This window comes from Canis lupus, chromosome 9 (genome assembly GCF_011100685.1).
Source record: "Canis lupus familiaris isolate Mischka breed German Shepherd chromosome 9, alternate assembly UU_Cfam_GSD_1.0, whole genome shotgun sequence".
Taxonomy (NCBI): Eukaryota; Metazoa; Chordata; class Mammalia; order Carnivora; family Canidae; genus Canis; species Canis lupus.
The window spans coordinates 28,788,010-28,811,064 of NC_049230.1; the positions used below are offsets into that span (position 1 = coordinate 28,788,010).

Genomic DNA, 23,055 nt, shown 5'->3' on the forward strand with positions numbered 1-23,055 from the left:
GACATTGTCAGTGCTGTAGAATCTTATGGCTGGATCTCAGCTTGCTCATGGAGTTTGGGAATTGCAAAACAGGTTGAAAGCAATCTTTTCTATGAATTAATGAGGTACTCAGATCATCTGCGCTCTCATCTCCATTGAACAGGTGCAAAAATGGCAAAGGAATAATTGTTTTAAATTTTGTTGTGCATTGTGTTAAAATCGTAGTCTACAAGCAACAATCTGAAAGGCTAAAAAATATTTTAAGAAGTCTAATACATGGCAGAATTAAAATTTTAACTCTTGGATGTGCACACATAACTCTTGAAATTGTTTCCACTAGGTTTTTGTGCAAAATAAAATGGTTTTCATTATGAAAATAAGCATATGTATTCAACATATATTTGTAGTTGACCAAAAATGTATTGAGTGGCTACTCAGTAGAAAACACTGTACTGGACCCTGGGAATGCAAAAATAAAGAATTTTAAGGAAATAAAAATTTCTCTGCTGACTATACTCTACTTATTTTCTTTATAGTTTTTATAAGCTTTATGTATGTGTATTAACTATTTTATATTCTTTTCCCTTGCAAGCTCTATTTGATAATTTGGGGGGGGATTTTTTTTTTTTTGGTAGGGTGTGGGAGATAGTGCTTAAAACAACAAAAATGTATTGTCTCACAGTTTTAAAGACTAGAAGTCCAAAATCAAGGTCTTGACTAGGTTAAACTTCTTCTGAAGCTTGTAGAGCTTCATTGTCTCTTCCTACCTCTGGTGGCTGAGTCACTCCAATCTCTGCCTCCATCTTTTTCTCTTAGTCTGTAGATCAATGTACAAATGTCTCTCTTCTTATGAGAACACCAGTCATACTAAGTTTGGGTTCATCATAATCCAGTATGACCTCATCTTAACTAAGTATGCCTTTAGAGACACTATTTCTAAATAAGTTAACATTCTGAGGTTCTGGTTGGGCATGAATTTTTGGAGGATACTATTCTATGTAGTATGCTTGCCATAGGAGAAATGAAGGCATAGACAACAGCTGTATTAGAAGCCATCCTATTGTGATAAACATTAGGGACTCAAAGAAGTGAGTCTTAAACAAGGGGCAATTCTCTTTCAGCATGAGCTGAAATAAAGGGTCAGGTATGTCTTATGCTTAAGGTTGTTCTTCTGTTCTTTATGGGAAGGGTGAGCAAAACCTCACTTCAAATCTGGTTTGAAGAAAGGCTCTGTATTAATACACACTCTATTTTGTTCACCAAGCATACCTAACAGTAAGTAGATTCTCAAATATTTTTGATAAAGAAGGAAGGGAGGGAAGGAAGGGAGAAAGGAAAAGAGAGAGGAAAGATGGAAAGGAGGGAGGAAGAAAGGGGAGGAAGGATGGAAGAGTGAAAGGAGAGAGGGAAAGAAGGAAGGGAAGGGAAGGAAAGGAGGAGGTAAGGGAAGGAGGGAGGAAGGAAGGAAGGAAAGAGAATGGAAATGGGGGGATGAAGTCCCGTGACTGAGGGCAACTAGAAGGAGGGAGGGATTTGACGAGGTCCGCGAGAAGAGTGAAGGAGGAAGGAGGGAAGGAGGAAGGAAGGAAGGATGGATGGATCTGTTCAACAGGATTTTGTTAGAATTTTCAAAGAGATCTTTCCTGAAATCCAAGAGAATGTGTAGAAACAACGTCTAGCCTAGTGTGGGAAAGATTTAGGATGTTTTCCTGAGGAGATAAAGTGTTGAGATTTTACACGTATGAAAATATATTTATTTAGCCATCACATTGCATGATTTTGCTAAGTATAAAATTATAGGTTGGAGATAAATTTTCCTTACATTTAAAAAGATTTTGTTCCATTTTTTTATACCTTGCCATCTTATTGTTAATAAGTATAATACCATTCTGAAATTTAATTACTGGGTAATTCTATTTTTTTTCTGAAAATATTTCGATCTTTACTACCAAGAACTTTCTAGATAAAAAGTTTTAGGATGGTCTATTTTCTTCTGTTGTTTCAGGCACTTAATGTACATTTCTAATCTGTAAATTCATTATTTTTCTATTGTAGAAGATATTCTTAAATGATTTATGTGATAATATCTTCTATTTCATTATAGTATGGAGTTGATACCACAGAATCTAGAGTCACAATGCCAAATTTCAGATCTGAGTTCTGTCCACACTAGCTGTGTGGCTAGAGCCAAATGGCTTCACTTCCCTGTACTTAGGATTTTTCACCTATCAAATGGAGATTGTAATATTAGTATCTCCTCATGGAATTGTTTCATGTTTGAATGAATTATTTTTTTGCAAAACATTTAGAATAGTGTCTGGCATTTAGAGATTACTTCAGAAAGTTCTCCTATTATTGATATTCTCTTTCAGAATGTTTCCTACATATTTTCTTATTTCCTCTCCTTTGTTTTCCGTATCTGTTTCTTTCTTTTGGCTGTACTTTCCAAGCAATTTCCTGAACTGTTCCTTCTAATCATTTTATTGAGTCTTTCATTTGTATTTTCATTCTTGAGCTCTTTCTCCTTCCTGAACATTTCTCTTAGCACACTGTACTTGTGTAATGGATGCAATGTGTTCTGTGATATCTCTGAGGATTTTAATGAGAGATAATTCTGTTAATTTACACACAGTTTATAGTGAAACAAGGCTTATTAGGAAAAAAAAATGTCTCCTATACACATCCCCATTTCTCACAACCCTAAAGTAACTATTTATAATGTTTTTCATTGTTTTTTTTCTTATTTACCTGTGATAATGTACCCTTATCTCTAAGATATTCATACTGCTCTTTTTTTGTTTTAGAAATTACCTACTCAATTCCTACATATACTATAAAATTTCCTCCTCCATTTCTCACTGGACACACACACACACACACACACACACACACAATGACCTCTATCCTGATGCAGTTATTATTTTGGTTATATTAGTGTTCAGTACATATATTGATATGGCTAAACAAATACTATTTATAGTTGAGCCATACAGTGCTATATAATTATTTTACTTTCAAGTAAAAATATTTATTCTTTATGTATCCTATACTTACTTATATTATCATTTTGGTTTGCTTGCTTGGTTAAACAACAGGGTTTTTTTGTGTTTTGTGGGTTTTTTTTTCTTTTGTTTTTTTTTTTTTTTTTTTTTTTTTTGACTTCTGACTGATCCCTGAACCTTCCTACCAATTATACAAATCATTCGCCAACCTTCTGGACAAATCATGCTTAGGATTAATTTGATCTTATTATAGACATCTTTCCTGGAATCTCATGAACTATTCCACTCTGGAGATGTTATTCCCCAGACCTGCTGCCATTATCCTGAGATCTCTCTTAGTTCCTTCCATCTCATGAGTTCCATTCATCTTGCAGTGATTTCTTACATTTCAAAGTAAGGTCAGTTTCCTCTCTTTTACTTGAAAATAAGACCAACCTAATAAATAAATATATGCAGGTATTGTTCTTTAATGGAACAGTCCAAATTAGTCAATTTTAAGTGATATCTCTTGCACCTGTCCAGGACCTCAGCTTTTCAAGCATAAATAAGTGGCCACATGTCCCTAGGCATCTTAGAAAAACATGAAACATGTTGTAACATGAAAGGAAAAGGCCAAAACAATAACCAATCAAATTTAGCTGGAAAAGAGACCAGGCAGAGGTAAAAATTTCATAATAACATCTTGAAATGAAAAATCAAGACATAGTAGTATTTGACTCAAGAATGGATCCAGTAGTATTTGACTCAAGAATGGATCAATAGTATTTTTTGTTTTGGTTTTTAAGATGAGGAGTGTGCGTGTGTGCAAACATGTGCATGAGTCAGGGAGCAACAGAGGGAGAGGGAGAGAGGGAATCTCAAAGCAGTCTCCCCAGTGAGCACAGAACCCAATGTAGGGCTCAATCCCAGAACCTTGCATGACCTGAGCCAAAATCAGGAGTTAGAGGCTCAACCAACTGAACCACCCAGGCGCCCCAAGAATGAATCCAGTTTTTAACATGGCTTTAAGATTATAGTTTTGAGAGCTTCTCTTTAAGAAAAATAAATAAATAAAACTATAGATTTAAAAATAGATACAAAAGGGAATATTTACTTAGAATAAAAAAAAGAAGAGGCCTTGCAAGGAGTTCATTCAAGTGAGAGGAGTTGAAGCTTCATTATCATTAAAATAAATCGGCATCTGATGAGCATGTTATCTAGAGATATGGAAATACATAGCAAAATAAACATTTAAGAAGTCCAAGTGTTTTCTTGTTTTAATAGGGAATGAGTGTTTGTTTGATATAATAAATCTTGCATATATACCTTTTAAAATTATGTGCACATTTAATTTTTATGAAATCCTCTGAAGAAATGATCAGAAAATGCATTTATGTGCACAATAATAATGATACAAGGTAATTAACCAAAAGTGGTTAAGTCTATGGAGACTCACTGAGTATGGACTAAGGAGAGCACTCAGCCTAAATGTTTTACAAGAGAACCCTGGTGTTACAGTCTGTTTTGTTTTCCTTTAACCTTAATCTTTATTGACTGATGATGCTTTTAAATCCTTATCCAAAAGTAGCATAACTGAAGTTAGAGTCCTACCCATGCATCTGAAAGGAGTGTGTCCATATAAAAATCATTATAATGCATTTCTCCTGCTCTTGTAAAAGCAGACAAGGGTTCCTTCCCCATGAAAGAGATAAAAATGCAAACATTTAAAAGTTCATTTAAATGACAGTATATTATATGTTGAAAAAAATCTCTAAATTATTCCATTAGTGAATTGATATATTCGCTCTATAAGTATAAACCTCAAAACAGTTATTTATCTCTTGCCAGCCTGATTAAAAGTTAAAGAATTACTTAAATGTACCTTCACTGTTCTACATATGTAACCTTGAGAGGTTCAACTTTAAAACTTGATCTATTTCTTTTAAAGACAGGAGTACAATCTCCAGTCCTAGTAATAACTTTTGAGGAATTTAGTGATAATTTTTATAACTTAGCAATAGTTTTACAGGCACAAATGCATGCTCTAATTTGCAACATAAAAACACATTTTCACTTAAGTATGAATGTTACATATTTCTAGCTGCACTTTATAAAATCACTCAGGCAGTGCTTGGGTGGCCGCATAAGTCAAGCATCTGACTCCTGATTTTGGCTCAGGTTATGATTTCAGGGTTGTGAGATTGAGCTCCAAGTCAGGCTCCACGCTGGGCATGGAGCCTGCTTAATATCTCTTTTTCTTTCTCTCTCTCTCTCTCTCTCTCTCTCCCTCTGTCTGTTCTTCCTTTCCTGTCCTTCTGACTTGATGGAGTCAGACGGGTGCAAACACAAGCTGACCAAACTGCATTTGGGGATGTAAGTCACAATGTTCAAAGGTCATAAGAAGTGTCATTCTAATTCAACATAAAAGCAACATAAAAAGAAGAAGTAGAGTCTTGCCAGGTGAGTTGAGTACAGGTAAGGAAACATGGAGTAAATCATAATTAGAAGTCTAGGCTGTCAGGGGATCTTTCTTCAGGGGATCTTAGTGGAGATGAGCCCACTCATAAAGTGCCCTAAAGGAAGTAATTATACGGACAAAAATTGATATTCTGCTGTGTGATAGTATAATGGTGGACACATGTCATTATAAATTTGTCAAAACCCATAAAATTTAAACACCAAAGGTTTGTAAATATAAACTATGGACCATGGGTGATAGTGATGTAACAATGTAGGTTCATGGATGATAGCAAACATACCATTCTGGTGTGGGATTTTGATAGTGGGAAAGCCCGTGTGTATATGGGCAAAGGGGCTAGATGGGAAATCTATATATCTTCTACTCTACATTGCTGTCAATTAAAAACTGTTCTAAAAAAGTGTCTAGTTATTAAAAAACCACACTCTGTTCTTTACAGTCAAACAGTTCAGGAAAACCTGGGGGAAATGTAGGCATCTAGCAATTAATCCTATATTCCACATGTAATTATAACAAACGATATTTGGAAAATCACACAAAAAGATTATGGTTATGAGCACGGACTTTCAAGCTAAATTCGATAACTCTGAATGTGGTCATGATTTCTTTTTTTAAAAGATTTTAGTTTTATGTATTCATGAGAGACACACACACACAGAAAGAGAGAGAGAGAGATAGAGAGGCAGAGACACAGGCAGAGACACAGGCAGAGGGAGAAGCAGGCTCCATGCAGGGAGCCCAATGTGGGACTCGATCCCCAGACTCCAGGATCATGCCCTGGGCTGAAGGCGGGTGCTAAACCGCTGAGCCACTCAGGTGGCTCATAGTGGGGGATTCCCTGGTCATAATTTCTGGAATTGAAATTAAATTGAATAGCAACTGGGTGGCTCAGTTGGTTCAGCATCTGACTCATGATTTCTGTTCAGGTCATGATCTCAGGGTGGTGAGATTGAGCCCCACCTTGGGCTCTATGCTGGTTGTGGAGCCTGACTGGGATTCTCTCTCCTCCTCTCCTCTGCCCCTCCCTGCTTGTGGTCTCTCTCTCTTAAAAAAATAAAGTTTAAAAAATTTAAAAAGTGAAATTAAATTGAGAATATGAGTGGATCTTCAGATAAAATGCACATATTGACTGAGAAAAGTTCAGTGGTCTCTGCTATTAGAAGGGAAGAAGGCAAAGTCAAGTGTAGATGAGAAAAGATCACTAACCATTCACTCTTCTCAGGAAAAGAACTGAAGGACATAAGCTAATATTGTCTGACAACAGTATATACCTTAGTACAGAGGTAATAAAGTCCAAATTTTTAATATGAAAAAATAATCATTAAAAATATTTTATAAAATATGCCAGGGTATTAGTATAATAATTGGAGAACCATAGACTTGTTTTTGTTGTCTTTGTTTTTTTTCCAGTGGGGGGAGGACTGAGAGGATTTTTTTAAAGATGGTGAAAGAGAGGAGTCAGATGGCTGTGATTTTCCTTTCCTTTTACACACCAATGGTTTTTACACACAGCAGAATATCAAATTTTGTCGGTATAATTACTTCCCTTAGGGCACTTTATGAGTGGGCTCATCTCCACTAAGATATCCCCTGAAGAAAGATCCCCTGACAGCCTAGACTTCTAATTATGATTTACTCCATGTTTCCTTACCTGTACTCAACTCACCTGGCAAGACTCTACTTCTTCTTTTTATGTTGCTTTTATGTTGAATTAGAATGACACTTCTTATGACCTTTGAACATTATGACTTACATCTCCAAATGCAGTTTGGTCAGCTTGTGTTTGCACCCATCTGACTCCATCAATCCTTTGGTTTGGGGTACTATCTTTTACTTTTCATATATCAAAGTGGCTATGAGGAATATCTCTTGCCTGAATCTTGATATGGTCTTGAAATTTCAAGAGAACAGAAGAAAAAAATTATCATTTATTTTGAAATTAAGCTTACCTGGAATCTTTAGTATTTTATTGTGATCACAGAAAAAAGGAACAACATATATTATTTCAGTAATGAACTCAATGTATTTTATTGTTTGGCCCTTGTGCACTCTTCAAAGTTGTCTTATCCAACGGAACATAATATCCTACAATCCTGGACTTGAGGGATCTTGAAGATTATATAGTTTTCTACATATGTGTCCCATATGAAGATATTGAACCTCATTAGTTAATGGAAGTTGTCCAACATCATTCAGTTAGTTGATGGCTATAGAAGGACCAAATCTTGGTCTCCTTTTTCAGAGTTTGGGTCTTTGTCCTGTGTATTACTTATGGTAAATGGTTTGAAAAAGAACAGGCATGGAAGGTCAAAGGACTACCTTTGACCTTTGAGCCTCATGATATTAACTCTGTTAAATTCATAAGATTAAAGTCTATGTGATTAGAAATATATATTTGGCCTTTGTTTTTGGTTCCTTGCATACAGCTTCTAAAATACTTGGAATCTCTAGAGTGATGCATGTTTTATATACTAATGAGATGACTGGTGGCTGGGGACCACTAGTCATCTTTAGGATGAGGGTGGATCATGAGAAAGAAGAAGGCATGTTTAGAGGATTGGAACTTTCAGCCCCATCCCCTGACCTCCAGGGAGGGGAGAGTGCCCAGAGGTGTAGTTCAGTCACCAATGGCTATTGATTTAATCAATTGTTTCTGCATAATGAAACTTCCATAAAGACTATGAATGCTGGGATTTGAAAAGTTTTTGGATTGATGGATCCAATCCAAGCATCTGCATGTAGGAGGATGGTGCACTCCAAATCCACAGGGATAGAAATTCCTGTGCCCAGGACCATTTTGTTGTCTGCCCCATATAGCTCTTTATCAGCTATTTGTTTTGATCCTTCATAATAAACTAGTAACAGTAAGTAAAACAATTCTCAGAGTTTTGTGCATAGTTATAGCAAATTATCAAATCCCAAAGGGAGGTCACAGGAATCTCTAATTTATGCTGGTCTACAGAAGTGTAGGAGGCTGGAACTTATGATTGGTATCTGATGTGGAGGGCAGTTATGTGAGAATGAACTTAAATATTAAGACCTCCCCTTAAACTGTGGGATCTGTGTTAATTCCAAGTAGTGTCACAATTGAATTGTAAATCACTTATTTGGGATTAGGACAGTTGGAGAACTGGCTGCTGTTGGGGGGAAAAACCCACACATTTGGTTTCAGAACTATTATAAATGAAAATGCAAGAGTCTGATTCTCAGAATTGCAAATTCAAAAATAAAACTTTATGAATATTCCACAAAAGATCACAGTGTATGATGGCAGACACAGGAAAAAAATTTATATGAAACAGGCATGTTGATTTCTTATAGTGGAATCTTCCATGTCAAGAAACGGCTACTCTTGATCCAGGGTTTCAAAGCATTCTTATGTTGAAAATTTAGCAGGTTATTTTCAAATTATTTAAAAATAATGTATTTAGTGAGTGTTGATCAAAAAGTACTTTGTGTTTGCTTCTTTTAAAAAAAGTTTTATCATTTAAGATGCATCTAATATCTTCCACTTGAATAGACCCTTCATAGGTGATTTAACCCTGCAAGTAGAAAGAAAGAAGAACTTCTGGATTGTTGACTTGTTAATTGATGCCTAAATATGATACCCTTCTATATAGCACATCTGTATATGCAATGAGAACATTCTACTCTTTATTATAGAAAATGCTCTTTTTTGGACTAAAAAATAAGTAAAAAAGAAGACATTAGTGCACTCGTAGGTTTTTGGGGGGCTGATGTGCAAAACCCTACTTAGAAGAATATTATGATTACTCATTATTTCAAGCAAAGGCAGTGTGTATGCACAAGTGCTAAAACTTCCACATGTCAAGTCTTCTTGAAGTAAATATTATAGTCAATGCAAGCTACTGAAAAGGGATGGTGCTATTTTATAATGTTTTATTTAACATTAATTATAATGAAGAATGAAAACCTTAGTAGTGTATATAGAAGCAAGATTTTATTAAAACCAAGTTCAGATTTATAGATAAGGGCACAATTGTGTCATGAGATTGCTTTAGTTTTTAAATGAACCACTGTGATTATAAATATTAAGTAAGATTGCATTCCTTTCTTGCTAATGAAGAACTCTGCAAAGGTTAAAAAAAAAGGATGATGTGTTTGGATAATTGATAATTATTTAGCTGACTCTCCCTCTGAAAGCTCTGATAGGAGATGGTACAAAATGCTGAATCCTTTTTCTATCCAGGCACATTGTAGCAACAGATGTGCCCAGCCATTATTAAGAATGGAAAAATACCAATCAGTGTGGCATGCTTCCCTACTTGCCCCCAGAGCCAGCAAGGAGAACCAACACTGCCTAAACAACACCGTCTGTCCAACAGTCAGAGCCCACCTAAGATTTTGGATGGAACTAAACATTGTATGTGTATAACAGACTTTAAATAAGACAAATTCTTCTTGAAGCCAAACCATTTGTCTAATAAGGTACTTATTAGACAAATGCCTCAAATGTTATTGTGAAAAGTCAGCTTCTCTTACATTAGTGACTGGCTGGTTCACATATCCCAGCTCATTTAAGTGTCTCTGTCTTCCCTCTCGAGTGTTTTGTTTAAAATTAGAATACACTGCCAAGAAATGAACAGTAATTCCGTAATGATGGCTCCTGGCTCACTCTACCCTCACTCCCTCACTCGCTATTAAATCCAGTGGGTAAACTACACTGCTGTTCGTGTGTTTTTTTTAAATGCATATTTTGACCAAATTGATCACCTGTTTAAATTCCCTAGTGCCCCCTCCACCTCTCAGCCTTACTACACCTGTAGAAGATTTCACATACTTTAGCTTTGTATACAAATGTCATAAACTCTTCCTTACTTCTCAGAGATTTTAATATTCATTTGAAGAACAATAATATTAATTATTTACGGTTTATCTGCAAACACTGAGCCACAAAGACTCTGTCTTTATAAAACCTTTCTGTCTGGCATGCTCAGACAGGATTTCCATGGGTCTACTTAACCAAATGCCAGATGGATTGAAATTCCACTCATCTGTCCTTCATGTTTATCTATCTTTCTTTCTATCTTTCTATCTATCTATCTATCTATCTATCTATCCAGCTAACTACTTATTTTAAAATCAAAATATATAAGGATCTGAAATGTATCTATAATATATTATTGTTCTTGACTCCAAAAGTAAGTGGAATAACATAAAATGGTTTAAGAAAAACAATTTCCTAAATTATGTACTTTTGAACAAACAAGCACATACAATATATGTAGAAAGAATCAGAAGGAACACCTTGTGCACATTATCTGAATATCTGTTAGATATATAAATACAAAAATCAACATTCCATCTTATTTCCATGATCAGGTTACAAAATGATCCTGTAAAGAGATTATTAAAAAAATATTCAAAATTTTAATACACTTTGACCCAATGATTCTATTTCCTATAACCTTTAATAAAGACATAATTCCAATACCAAAAGGTTTCATACACAATAGTATTTAATGCACCAAAAAATAATTGTATAACCATATAATAGGATACTATTAATTCATTAACAATTGGGAAAAGTATAATATCATTAAAGCACCAATATAATATTTAGTGAAACACAAGTTTTTAGTTATATATGACATATGATCTCAATTTTACAAGTATATCCTGAATCGATGGAAAGAAACGACACTAAACTATTAACAATGGCTGCACTGTGTAATGAAATGTGAAATTTTTCCTGATTTTTATCATGAATTGTTTCTCAAAGTATCTTTAAAGTGTGTACAACTTCTTTATTTGAAAAAAAAAAAACCTCACTTGAAGAGGAGAATTATGTAGAATTGAGGGAATGAGGCAATTATACATCAGAACCTAGTCTTCCCAAGATTATTCTTCTCTAAATTTTATTTAAATATTCTGGTTAACAAACGTATCAAATGAACTATTTGGTCTTGTTAGATTTTGCAGTTTCATTAGGTTAGAAACAAACCAGCTGGCATTTTGGTTTGGGAACATGTTAACAGCTGCCTTATTGGTAGGTAACTTATTAAAGTGTATTGGTAAATGGTCTCCCAACAAATTAGGAACATACACTCTTCTCATCTATTAGAATTCCAAACATACACAGAGACTCCATCTTATCCAAACAGACAAATCAAAGGAATTTTTAAATTAATTTTTATTTTTCCCTTGAAGCTAAGCTTTGTTTGAACTTTCCACAATTTCTGAGATAATTGAGATTTTATTGAGCATTTTCTTATAAAAATTGAAGAGATCATGTAATTTTGATATTTCTCTGCAGAAAATGTCTCGCCAACATTAGCAGTCAACTGTTATGAAATCTTTCATTTGAAAACCTAACAGTTTTGCAAATTTGATTCATTACCACAAACTCTGAGTGCTCTTATATAATCAGCTACTCCTCTCTGATTATTCATTTCAGGTTAAAGTCCCAGTTAATATGGAAACAGATTATAAACAATTGCCCCTAAATGATCCAACAAAAAGCAAATTTGCAAAAGTGAAAATTATATATTGGGATCAAATACCAAAGTTCAAAACCTTTGCCTTATCAATAAAAATAAAATAAAATGTCTACAATCAAATCTTATGAAAATCTGTTCTTTTATCTAGAAGTGCATCCACATGTGTTTTGCTTTATATCAATAGAAGAAATGTAATAGTAACAATGACTACTTATTGGGCATTTGGTGTGTCCTAATATTTATACTATTGCATTATTGATGGGTTTTAAAATATTAAGTGAATTATTCCATTTAATTTTAAATAAATCTATTGAAGCACAACATATTTACAGAAAAATACATGCCAAAAGTAAAGAGCTCATGATTTTTCACAAAATATGCACTCTTGGGACTTTTGGGTGGTTCAGTAGTTGAGCTTTTGCTTTTGGCTCAGGGTGTAATCCTGGGGTCCAAGGATCAAGTCTCACATCAGGCTCCCTATGGGGAGCCTGCTTCTCCCTCTGCCTATGTCTCTGCCTCTCTCTGTGTGTCTCTCATAAATAAATAAAAAACAAAACAAAACAAAATATGCACACTCAGTAACAATCATCAATATCAAGAAGTAGAGCATCAGTAGCACCCTTGAAGCAACTTAATGATCTCTTCCAGTCATTAACTCCTCTGCTATAGTAACTACCCTTCTGATTTCAATCAATGAATTTATATGATATATGATTGTGTGACTGAATTTTTCATTCAACATTGTGCTTAAGAAATTCATCCACGTTTTTGTGTTTAGACATAATTTTAAATCCTTATTTTAAAAAAAAAAGATTTTATTTTATTTATTTATTTTATTTATTTATTCATGAAAGACAGAGAGAGAGAGAGGCAGAGGCACAGGCAGAGAGAGAAGCAGGCTCCATGCAGGGAGCCTGATGTGGGACTCGATCCTGGATACCGGGATCACGCCCTACCAAAGGCAGATGCTCAACTGCTGAGCCACTCAGGCATCCCTGTTCTTTATTATTTTTTAAAGATTTTATTTATTTGTTGGAGAGAGAGTAAGTGCAAGTAGGGGGGAGGAGCAGAGGAAGAGGGAGCAGACTTCCGTGGTGAACAGGGAGCCTGATTGGGGGCTTGATCCCAGGACCCCGGAATCAGGACCTGAGCTGAAGGCAGACCAACCCTCAACCAACTGAACCACCCAGATGCCCCTGCTATATGTTCTTTAAAACATGTTTTTTTTTTTTAAGGTTTTATTTATTCATTCATGAGAGATACAGAGAGAGAGAGAGAGAGGCAGAGGAAGAAACAGGCTCCATGCAGGGAGCCTGATGTGGGACTCCATCGATCCCTGGACTCCAGGATCATGCCCTGAGCTGAAGGCAGGCGCTCAACCGCTGAGCCATCCAGGCATCCCAAATCCTTATTTCTACTAATACTTCACTGGATAAATATTACATAGGTTACTTATCCCCTCTCCTACGTGATGAACATTTGAGTGTTTCTAAAATTTTGACTTAAAGTAATAGTTTCTGTGAACATTTATACATGTTCAACTTTAGTAGATACTGTTAAAAGGTTTCTAAATGGTTGTAACACCTTACACTTCCACCATTGGTGGGGACTTCAACCTTTGGTACTATTTATCTTTTCATATCAAGAGTTGAGACTTTTTATCCTTTTTTTTTTTTTAGTGTAGCCTGTTCAGGTTAATAACAATGTTTCCATTTACATACACACAGATATATACACTCTATGGCTTTCTACTCTTTGAATGTTATATTGTAATACATAGGATTCTTAGTTAAATGTAGTTATTTTTTTCATATTTTGGTATTATGGCTTTGAATTGTATCCTGATAAAGATGTCCTTACCTAGTCTAAGATCATGGAGATATTCTATTATTTTATCAAAGCTTTATTCTTTTACTCTTTATATTCTAAATGTACAATAGGAATTGTTTTTGTATATGATGTAAAACTTACATACTCCATGATTTATTTTTATATGGAAAAATATAGATTGGTATGTATAGGGAGATATTGAAAAGGTCATTCTTTCTCTGTCCTATAGTTTTATATTAGTCACAAACCAAATGATTGCATATACATGTTCATTTCTGGACTTACTGTTATTCTCTTGGTCTGTTTATTTTTGTGCCAAGACCACCAACTTTATTGTTGTTTTATAAATTAGTGTCAATACCTGCTCATGCAAACCCTCTAGTTTTGTTCTTTTTCAAGATGGCCTTTTCAGTTCTTGGCCCTTTATGTTAAAATTTTAGAATCAGCTTGTCAGTAATGATAAATTAACGGTGCTAGGACTTTGAAGGGTTTTCAGTGAATCTACAAAGAGATGGGAAAGGGATTAACAACCTTACAATATTGAATTTTCCAACATATGGGTGTGATTCATACCACAATTTGTTGACTTTTCCCTCCCTTTCAGTAATTTATGAGGATTTCTGTGTAGCAGTTTAGTATTCATTAAGGTATAATGTACATATATCTTACTAATTCTAGGTGTTTGAATTTTAATGCTACTAAAATAGTATCATTAAAAATTATATTTTAATTAAATATAGAAATTATATTCTAATTCCATGTAGCATGAAGTACTGTCAAGTATCATATACTTGTATATATGTATACATATATACATGTGTGTACATATACATGATACATATACATGCATATTATTCAGAAACACATACTCCCACACTCACACATTTATATGAACTCTGAGTTCACACCAATTATGATTTAATACTTCCAATTGTAATTTAACACCACAGGAGTCTTTTGGATTTTCCCCTTCCAATGTTTATAATTCCTTTCTCTGACAATGAGAAACCTGGCTGATATGACTCACAGTTTATTTACTTAATTGATCAGCCCTTGTTGTACATTTGTCTCCACCACCACCTCCCAGTGAAGGGACTTCCTCACATTCCTCAGGTTCTGATGCTCTGATTGGCATAGTACCCTTCTCACCTTGCTTTCATGCCAGTACCTCATATTGGACTACCGTTGACATTCCTGCTCCAGTAGGCACCTTTCCTCCTCACTCTGTGGGGCCTCGATATCACTGCTGCAACTGCCTTAGTCTTGTGCAGATATGCCCTTATTCACTAGGTCTTTGGTGGGTTCCTCTACTTCTGCCCTCCATGGATGCCCTCCACACCACTAATAATCTGTCCTGAGCTGCAGACATAGACCTGGCAAGGTTTAGTCCACCTCTTCCTCTACCTTGTTTCGAGCGTGCAGCCTTTAAGAAGTATTTAACCTACCATATTCTTCCTCTCCTCGGTAAGTCCTGAGCTCCACTTAGAGTATCTGCCTCCCTTCTCTGCCTCACTTCCTTTTGGTCCTACCTGCCCTGAAAGCCCCGAATTCCAATTTCCACCTTCCCAATCTTGTGAAATTATCAAAACTTCTGCCAGCTTTCTGCCTGGATTCTGAATCTCATGCCATTCTGTAATTAATTCATTGACTATTCCAGAAAGAAAATCAGCATGCAGGATTCAGGGCTCCCCTAAATTCTCCTCAATTTCTGTTTCTCAGAGGAGAAAAAGAATGGTCCTTCAACTTCTGGCCCATTTGGCAGCTTTCTGATATACTCAAAGTATGCACTTTTATTTCTCTAATTGTTCTTGGTAAAGGGGTTGGTCTGCTATGAGCTATTCCATCGCAGTCCTGAATTTCTACAAAACCTGATGGGATAAGTTTTATAGTACACATTTTAAAAAATAAGATAACTCAAATATAGGAATGCATTATAACCATGGTCACAATATCAGTGAATAGCAGATCTGGATCTCAACTTTAGTTATGTCTGATTTTAGAAGTATTGCTGTCAATTCTGCACCTTTTATCACCATGAGTTAGTGTCTCCAATTTACACTAGATTTTTAAGTAGTCTATGATAAATAGTCTGCAACTAAAGAGGAAGAGCTAATAAAAAGTGAAAGAAAGGGAGGAAAAGCCATTCACTTTGAACTGACTCAAAAACACAGGTAATGCACTTCCTTGCCTATCAGAGGCCTAATCTATGTCAATATTTTTCACTTAACTCTGTTGACAGTGGGGCAGATAATGCTTTGTTGAGAAACAACTAGCCTGTGTGCTGGAGGATGTTTGACAGCATCTCAGGCCTCTACCCACTAGATGCCAGCAACATTCCCTGGTTGTCACAACCAAAAATGTCTCTAGATAATGCCAAATGGCCCCTGGGAGATAAAATCACCCTTGGTTGAAAACTGCTGACCTTATACTAAGAGATAATTTTGAATGTGGTAGGTCATTTAAATCAAACTCCTAGGGATCCCTGGGTGGCGCAGCGGTTTAGCGCCTGCCTTTGGCCCAGGGCGCGATCCTGGAGACCCGGGATCGAATCCCACGTCGGGCTCCTGGTGCATGGAGCCTGCTTCTCTCTCTGCCTGTGTCTCTGCCTCTCTCTCTCTCTCTGTGACTATCATAAATAAATAAAAAAAAACAAAAACAAACAAACAAAAACTCCTAATATATTCCCTCTTTGTTGGTTGAAACTGAAAAGTGCAACTTAATTTGTTTTTCAAATTCCCACTAAATCTGGAGGACCATGAAACTTAAATTCAATAAGATACATGCAGTGAGATCTGCACACTCAGAAATAAGACAAAATAGATGAGAAATGGTGGCAAGTGCATTACTGGTTGTGTCCTTCTCTGAATAGAAATCTATAAAACAATAAATAAGCTGCCAAGTTCAGCATAGCCTAGCCTTGTCTTTCATAATTCCCCACAGTGTACTTAGAGGAAAAGAGTTTAATTCCTATTGAACTTTTATCCAAATTTAGTAAAAAGCAATATAAATCTTTCTCTGTCCCTCTGCTATTCCCCTACCTGCCACATCATCACTCTTTTGCTTGCTAGTGTAAAGAGTTTGGCTTTGTTTTCAAGAGGGTAGGAAGCTGTCACTTAAGCTGCAATTATGAAAAATGTGCTCTGAATTCATTTCAACAAAGCAGCAATAGGATCCTGACATAGGCAAGTACTTTTCAACTTGGAATCAGGTCAGCTGTCAAATAACTGCATGTAGCTCCTTTAGGACCTTGAATTTTGTTTACTCACCTTTTTATTTCTAACCCTAATACAGTGCCTGATATGTAGTGAAACAAATATAGTAGTCCCCATCACCTCCATCTGTGGTTTTGCTTTCCATGGTCAACCAGGGTCTGGAAGCAGGTGATACTCTTTCTGACAAATTGTCAGAAGGTCCATAGCAGCTTAACACTATCACATGCCTGAGTCATTCACCTAACCTCCTCTCATCACAGGGGCATTTCATCATCTCACATCATCACAAGAAGAAGGGAGAGTGCAATATAGGAATATATTCCTAAAGAGAGAGAGAGAGAGATTGCTTTCACATAACTTTTATTACAATATATTGTTCTGGTTGTTCTATTTTACTATTAGTTATTGTTGTTATAAATCTCCTACTGTGCCTAATGTAGAAGTTGAACATTATCATAGATATGTATGTATAGGAAACAATATGTCACATAGGGTTCAGTATTCTCCAGGGTTTCTTTTTTTAGGATTTTATTTATTTATTCATGAGAGACACACACAGAGAGAGAGAGAGAGGCAGAGACACAGGCAGAGGGAGAAGCAGGCTCCATGCAGGGAGCCTGGACATGGGACTCAATCCCAGGTCTCCAGGATCACACCACGGGCTGAAGGCAGCGCTAAACCGCTGAGCCACCAGGGCTGCCCTCTCCAGGGTTTTAAACATCCCCTGGGGGTCTTGGAACACAGCTCCCACAGATAAGCGGGGACCACTGTATTAATGACTATCAAGTACTTCCATAACTAAAATGAATAAATAAATGTTCAAGGAATATATTATCCATATTGATTTTGAGAAAAATATATGAATTCATACATACAGACACACATACACATACACCCACAAATAAGACACTTTAATGTGAGTGTGAGAACTTTAAGGAAGAACTTTTATCCTAAGTATATATAGTTCATTGCCTTATTGGAGACAGCAAACTATATCCTGAGTTTCTACTGTATAATAACACGATGTTAGTTACTTTTATAACTGCCAGTATGTACTCATTTGTAAGTTTAAAAATATATTCAGGGATGTCTGGATGGCTCAGCAGTTTGACACCTGCCTTTGGCCCAGGATGTGATCCTGGAGTCTTGGGATTGAGTCCCACATCTGGCTCCTTACATGGAGCCTGGTTATCTCTCTGCCTGTGTCTCTGCCTTTCTCTCTGTATCTCTCATGAATTAATGAATATATACATACATATATATATATATATATATATATATATGTATGTATATATTCAGAACTTAAGGGCAGAAAACTGCCCACATAAATCTAAACATGTTGGGATGTGATAGATAAAAGAAGTAATGCAGAAAATGTAGATATTTCACTTTAGCTGGAAGACAAAAGAAAAAAACTTCATAACATATAAAGGCGTGGCCACTCTATGATAAATATACAAAGTCAAAATTACCTACCTCAAAGAAAAGAATAAACAGATATATATCACTTATGTTATGCGTCTGCTGTGGCATCACTAATGAGGATTTGCTTTTGAATCTATGGAGAAAATGTGAGTTCATGCACAAATGTGTATATCTTGACTATACATGTTTTCTGTTTCTAAACATTTGTAATCTGCCTTTTCTGCCAATATAATCATTAAGCAAAAATGCTAAAATCTACAAAAAGAAGCAAAATAACATGCAAAAAGTTACTCTATACAAAATACTATTCTTGAATATTGAGAACTCATGGATTGTCTTCGTCGATTCAAGCTATAAAAGAATACCACAGACATGGGGACTTTAAACAACAGAAACTTATTTCTCACAGTTCTGGCAGCTAGAAGCCCAAGATGAGGGTGCCAGCATGGTTGGGTTCTGGTGAGAGGCCTCTTTTATGTGACAGGTGGCCATTTTCTCCCTGTATCCTCAAATGGCAGAGAGCAGAGAGAGAAGCAAGCACTCTCTTGGGATCCTTATAGGGACACTAATCCCATCCACTAATGTTCCATTCTCCTGACCTCAGCTAATCCTAATTACCTTCCAAAGACCTGACTTTCTCATACTATCACTCTAGGGAGAAGGGTCTCAACGTATGAATTTTGAGGGGGGACCACAGACATTCCGTCCATAACATGGATATTATTGGGTTTGGGTTCAACCATATTCTACTGCTTGCATTTCATTATATTTGCTTTTTCATTTGCCTGTACTGTTTCCCTTGCTGGAAACATGTTAAACCTTCTTTTTGGTTTTTTGGGGGTTTTGTTCTGTTCTGTTTTGTTGTTTTATTCATTGCATGATTAAATGTACATTCTCTTGGTAAATTTCCTGACATCATTACCCTGAATTAGATTTCTTTCCTATGAACTCTAACTGAATCCTCTTTGGAAAGTTAGCATGGCATTCATCATACTGACTTTCAATTGGTAGTTTAATACAATTAGTATTAATAGCATGACTAATAATTTAATTAATACACACATTTCACCTTATATTTCAAATGTCTTAAAATGCAGAAAATAAATCAAATATATAAGAAATATTCAGTGCTCTGTGAACAAACAAGGTGTCAATCATGCCATGTCATCTAATTCTCAACCTGGCACAATCCTAATGAACTTCCACAGCAGAAATTTTTATCTCAGCTTTTAAACTTAAGATTTTGCCTAAAATATGTCATTCATGGATCATTACTCTATGGATTTCAGAACTGACTCATTAAATTCTCAGCTAAGGGGTGTTTGTAGTTACATACCTAAAAAAAGTAATTTGGCTAGTTGTGCAGTAAATATTTACCTGCAGGAGCCTAAAATTGCCAATGTTTATACGCTTGAGTAACTGATTGTCACTTCCGGCATGCTTTACTGTGCTAATATTCTGCAGTGTAAGCTGAATTCTTAACTACTTCCTAACTTGAAGGTAGTTTTGGGGCTACACTGAATCTAACAATATCCCCCAGAGAAACTGGGGAATGTTAGTGTGTTGAAATTCTATTATTAACTAAAATTTTCTCTTCGTATTTAATGAATTAATGCCTCTGTATCCTAATTCACAGCTGATGGCAGCTTTAAGTGCTCTTTTCTCCTGGAAGTGGCAAGTCCCAACTTACTATGGAGACAACTCCTTGCAAGATAAATGGCACCAGGCAACTATTTTCAACCAAACTATTGCTTATTAGGGTAAGATGTTTACAGTCATTTTTTAATCCAAATTATAGGATTTCTCTCCTTATCTTTACTCAATTTTAAGGAAAGTTCAAAAGATATTCAAACTCTGCTTCTTTTTCCTCAGATGTATTTCAAAATCAAAGATTTTCCCTATGTCTTCAGGGATGGCAAAGATGAGGAGACGGTGAAATAACTTTCTGCAGTTGGCCTTTCTGAGAATCAAGCTTCTCTATCCTGGCTATAATAATTTATTCTTGTGTAGATTCTCACATAAATGATAATCATGTTTATTATGAGCCTTGAGAAACAGCAAAATTTATATTTATTAGACATTCTCAATTCCATGTCTCACACAGCAGCCAGAACATACTATTACATGGAATGAAAACCAGAAGGCACTAAACACAGAAAGAGCATATAGCATTAAGCACTCACTGTATGAATTGCTTCATACTGGATGTTATCTTTTTATTAGAGATATGGTTTTAACTAGCTTAGTTCCCTCAACTCAGTGAGAGGTTCATGATCCTTTTTTTTTTTTTTTTTTGGCATCTCCTTCATAACTAAATAACTATGTGGTAAGATTTATTCAAACTAAGCTAAAATTACTCTCATTTGGCAAGAGATCAAGTCTTAATAAAATAACATGTTTAAACACTTTTAGTACCAGGATGCACTAAATACTCCTAGAAAAAATTGACAGTTTCCCCACAGATGAACTCTGAATCTATTACTTTTTATTGCTTTAAATAAATGACATACGCACACTTAGGCAAATAATATTCCACATTAATGCCAAAATACAGTGTAGCCCAACAGGGGCTTTGTGAACCTCCATATCATTGGCTGCCTTATTTCCAGATCATAAACTTGACTAAATCTCATGTCTTAGGGAGTACAAACCTACTACTAACCATTCATCTTAGGAAATGCATGTTCATGTGGCTTGAACTGACATGAAACAAACTTAAAGGATATGTAGTGAGCTCTGACAATCACTTGTGAGGCAAATGGTGATAATTCTTTTAGTAGCCAAAGTATAATTGACCTAGAATAATCTTTTTCCAACCAAGATACATAGCAAGAAAAAACAATTAACATAATATTGAGTTGCTGGTAACTTTAAGTTAACCTGTGCTAAGGAAGTTTGTATCAGAAATCATAGGTTTGGGTTAAATTTAGAGAAAAGGGAATATGTGAAACCTAAAGTCTTTTTAGTTGCAATTAAATATAATCTATATTTATAATTTATAATCTATAATCTATATATAATTAAGAATTATAACTTCATTGGTACATAGTAAATTTACAAAGTCATTTTTTCCTGCTATAGATATTCCAGTGTGTGTATGTACAGGTATATGTATCCATATGTAAGTATGTATGTATGCACATAATATTTTTGCAGATTATGACTACAATTATTATTAACAAGTACTTTGGATAGCTTCCCTAAAATTCTTAAGTAAACAATAGAAAAATTTAGTTCTATGCAACCATATGTACAGGTATATAAGTGCATGCACAGACACACACCCGCATACACACTCATGCTTTTGTTGGATAGTATTTATGTATATATTAAAGAATGGAGTTTCTGCTACCCTAAGTAGAGAAATCTAGTTAAGCACCACTTCTTGCAAAAAGTACATCTGAGTATGAAATGTAAATAGCACAGTTATTAAGTATACCAGCTTTGGAGTTAGACTCAAAGGTTCCAATCCAGCTTGCAAATACCAGCTTTGTGACTGTTGAAAAGGACTTTTCTTCTCTAATTCTTAGTGTTCTAATGTTATAAAAGAGTGTTAATAATGTACTATATCATAGAATCGTTACGATGATTAAGAGAAACAATGTTCACAAAGTACTTATTGCATTTCAAATTAATTAGTATCTGAAATAGAAGAGTCAACAAATATGTGATATAATACTAACTAAAATAACTAAACTAATACTTTAATAATGATTAAGGGAATTCAAGATGTACTCTCTAATCCTATGAAAAATATCTATTAGCTTGCAATTTCACCTTCACATATGTATTTTTATGTTATTAATTTTTTCATTTGTTCTTAGGAGATTCATTGAACCCCTCTACTCTTCTTTTATTGTCCTAGCAAATGGGATGGGATGGGATGGTGGTCAAAACAAACATAGTCTTTTCCTTATGGAGCTTGCAAAGTAGTAGGGAGAAAGAGATAATAATCATGTAAATACATGACTATAATTATGACAATGGCCAAAAATTTTTTTAAGATTTTATTTATTTATTCATGAGAGACACAGATAGAGAGTGAGGCAGAGACACAAGCAGAGGGAGAAGCAGGCTCCATGCAGGGAGCCCAATGTGGGAATCAATCCCAGGACTCCAGGATCAAGCCCTGGGCCAAAGGCAGACACTAAACCACTGAGCCACCCAGGGATCCCTGACAATGGCCAAAAATTTAAATTGAAGTTGCTAAGGAATTATTTACGAGGAAGATCTATTGTAATCTGAGATACAGTCACAAATACAAGATGTCATATGCAATATTTGGGACATATTTCTACTAAAATACTTACAGTATCTGTTTACCTGAAATAATTATTTATCTGCAATTCAAATTTAGAGAGACTTCTCCAAGAAGAATTAGTTCCTGAGTTGACAACTGTAGAATAAGAAAGCAGCATCAAGGTAAAAGGGGTGCAGAATGTTGGAGTTTTACTGAGGTAGAAGAGGTAGCAAGGTATCCTGAAATGGAGAGAGTATTAGTATATTTTAAGAATTGATGGTGCTGTTGTGCTGGGACTCAGAAAACAAGACAGGTGGTGTTGCATAGGGCTAAAGACATAGTCAGGTCTAGATAAGCAAGAATCTTGATCCATACTTGATTGGAAATCACTAAAAGTTTTAGGCATTAGAGTAGCATCAGATTTACATGTTAGTCACAGGAACTTTTT

The 23,055-nt window shown here is 35.4% G+C and overlaps 1 long non-coding RNA gene across 7 annotated transcripts in view; it reads right to left on the reverse strand.

The window, feature by feature from the left end:
* Positions 1–7,675: 7,675 nt before the first annotated feature.
* The window catches only part of LOC102151848, a 58,891-nt gene continuing 43,511 nt past the window's right edge, over positions 7,676–23,055 (reverse strand). For 3 of the 7 annotated variants that reach the window (XR_005364525.1, XR_005364524.1, XR_005364519.1), the window contains 4 exons: positions 22,691–22,846; positions 16,997–17,264; positions 14,092–14,231; positions 7,678–8,981 (listed from right to left, as the gene is read on the reverse strand). This is a non-coding gene — a long non-coding RNA (uncharacterized LOC102151848). Of the gene's footprint in view, positions 8,982–10,677; positions 10,797–14,091; positions 14,232–16,996; positions 17,265–22,677; positions 22,847–23,055 lie in introns of all 7 variants that reach the window. The other 4 variants (XR_005364521.1, XR_005364522.1, XR_005364523.1 and 1 more) reach the window with 4 other exon arrangements.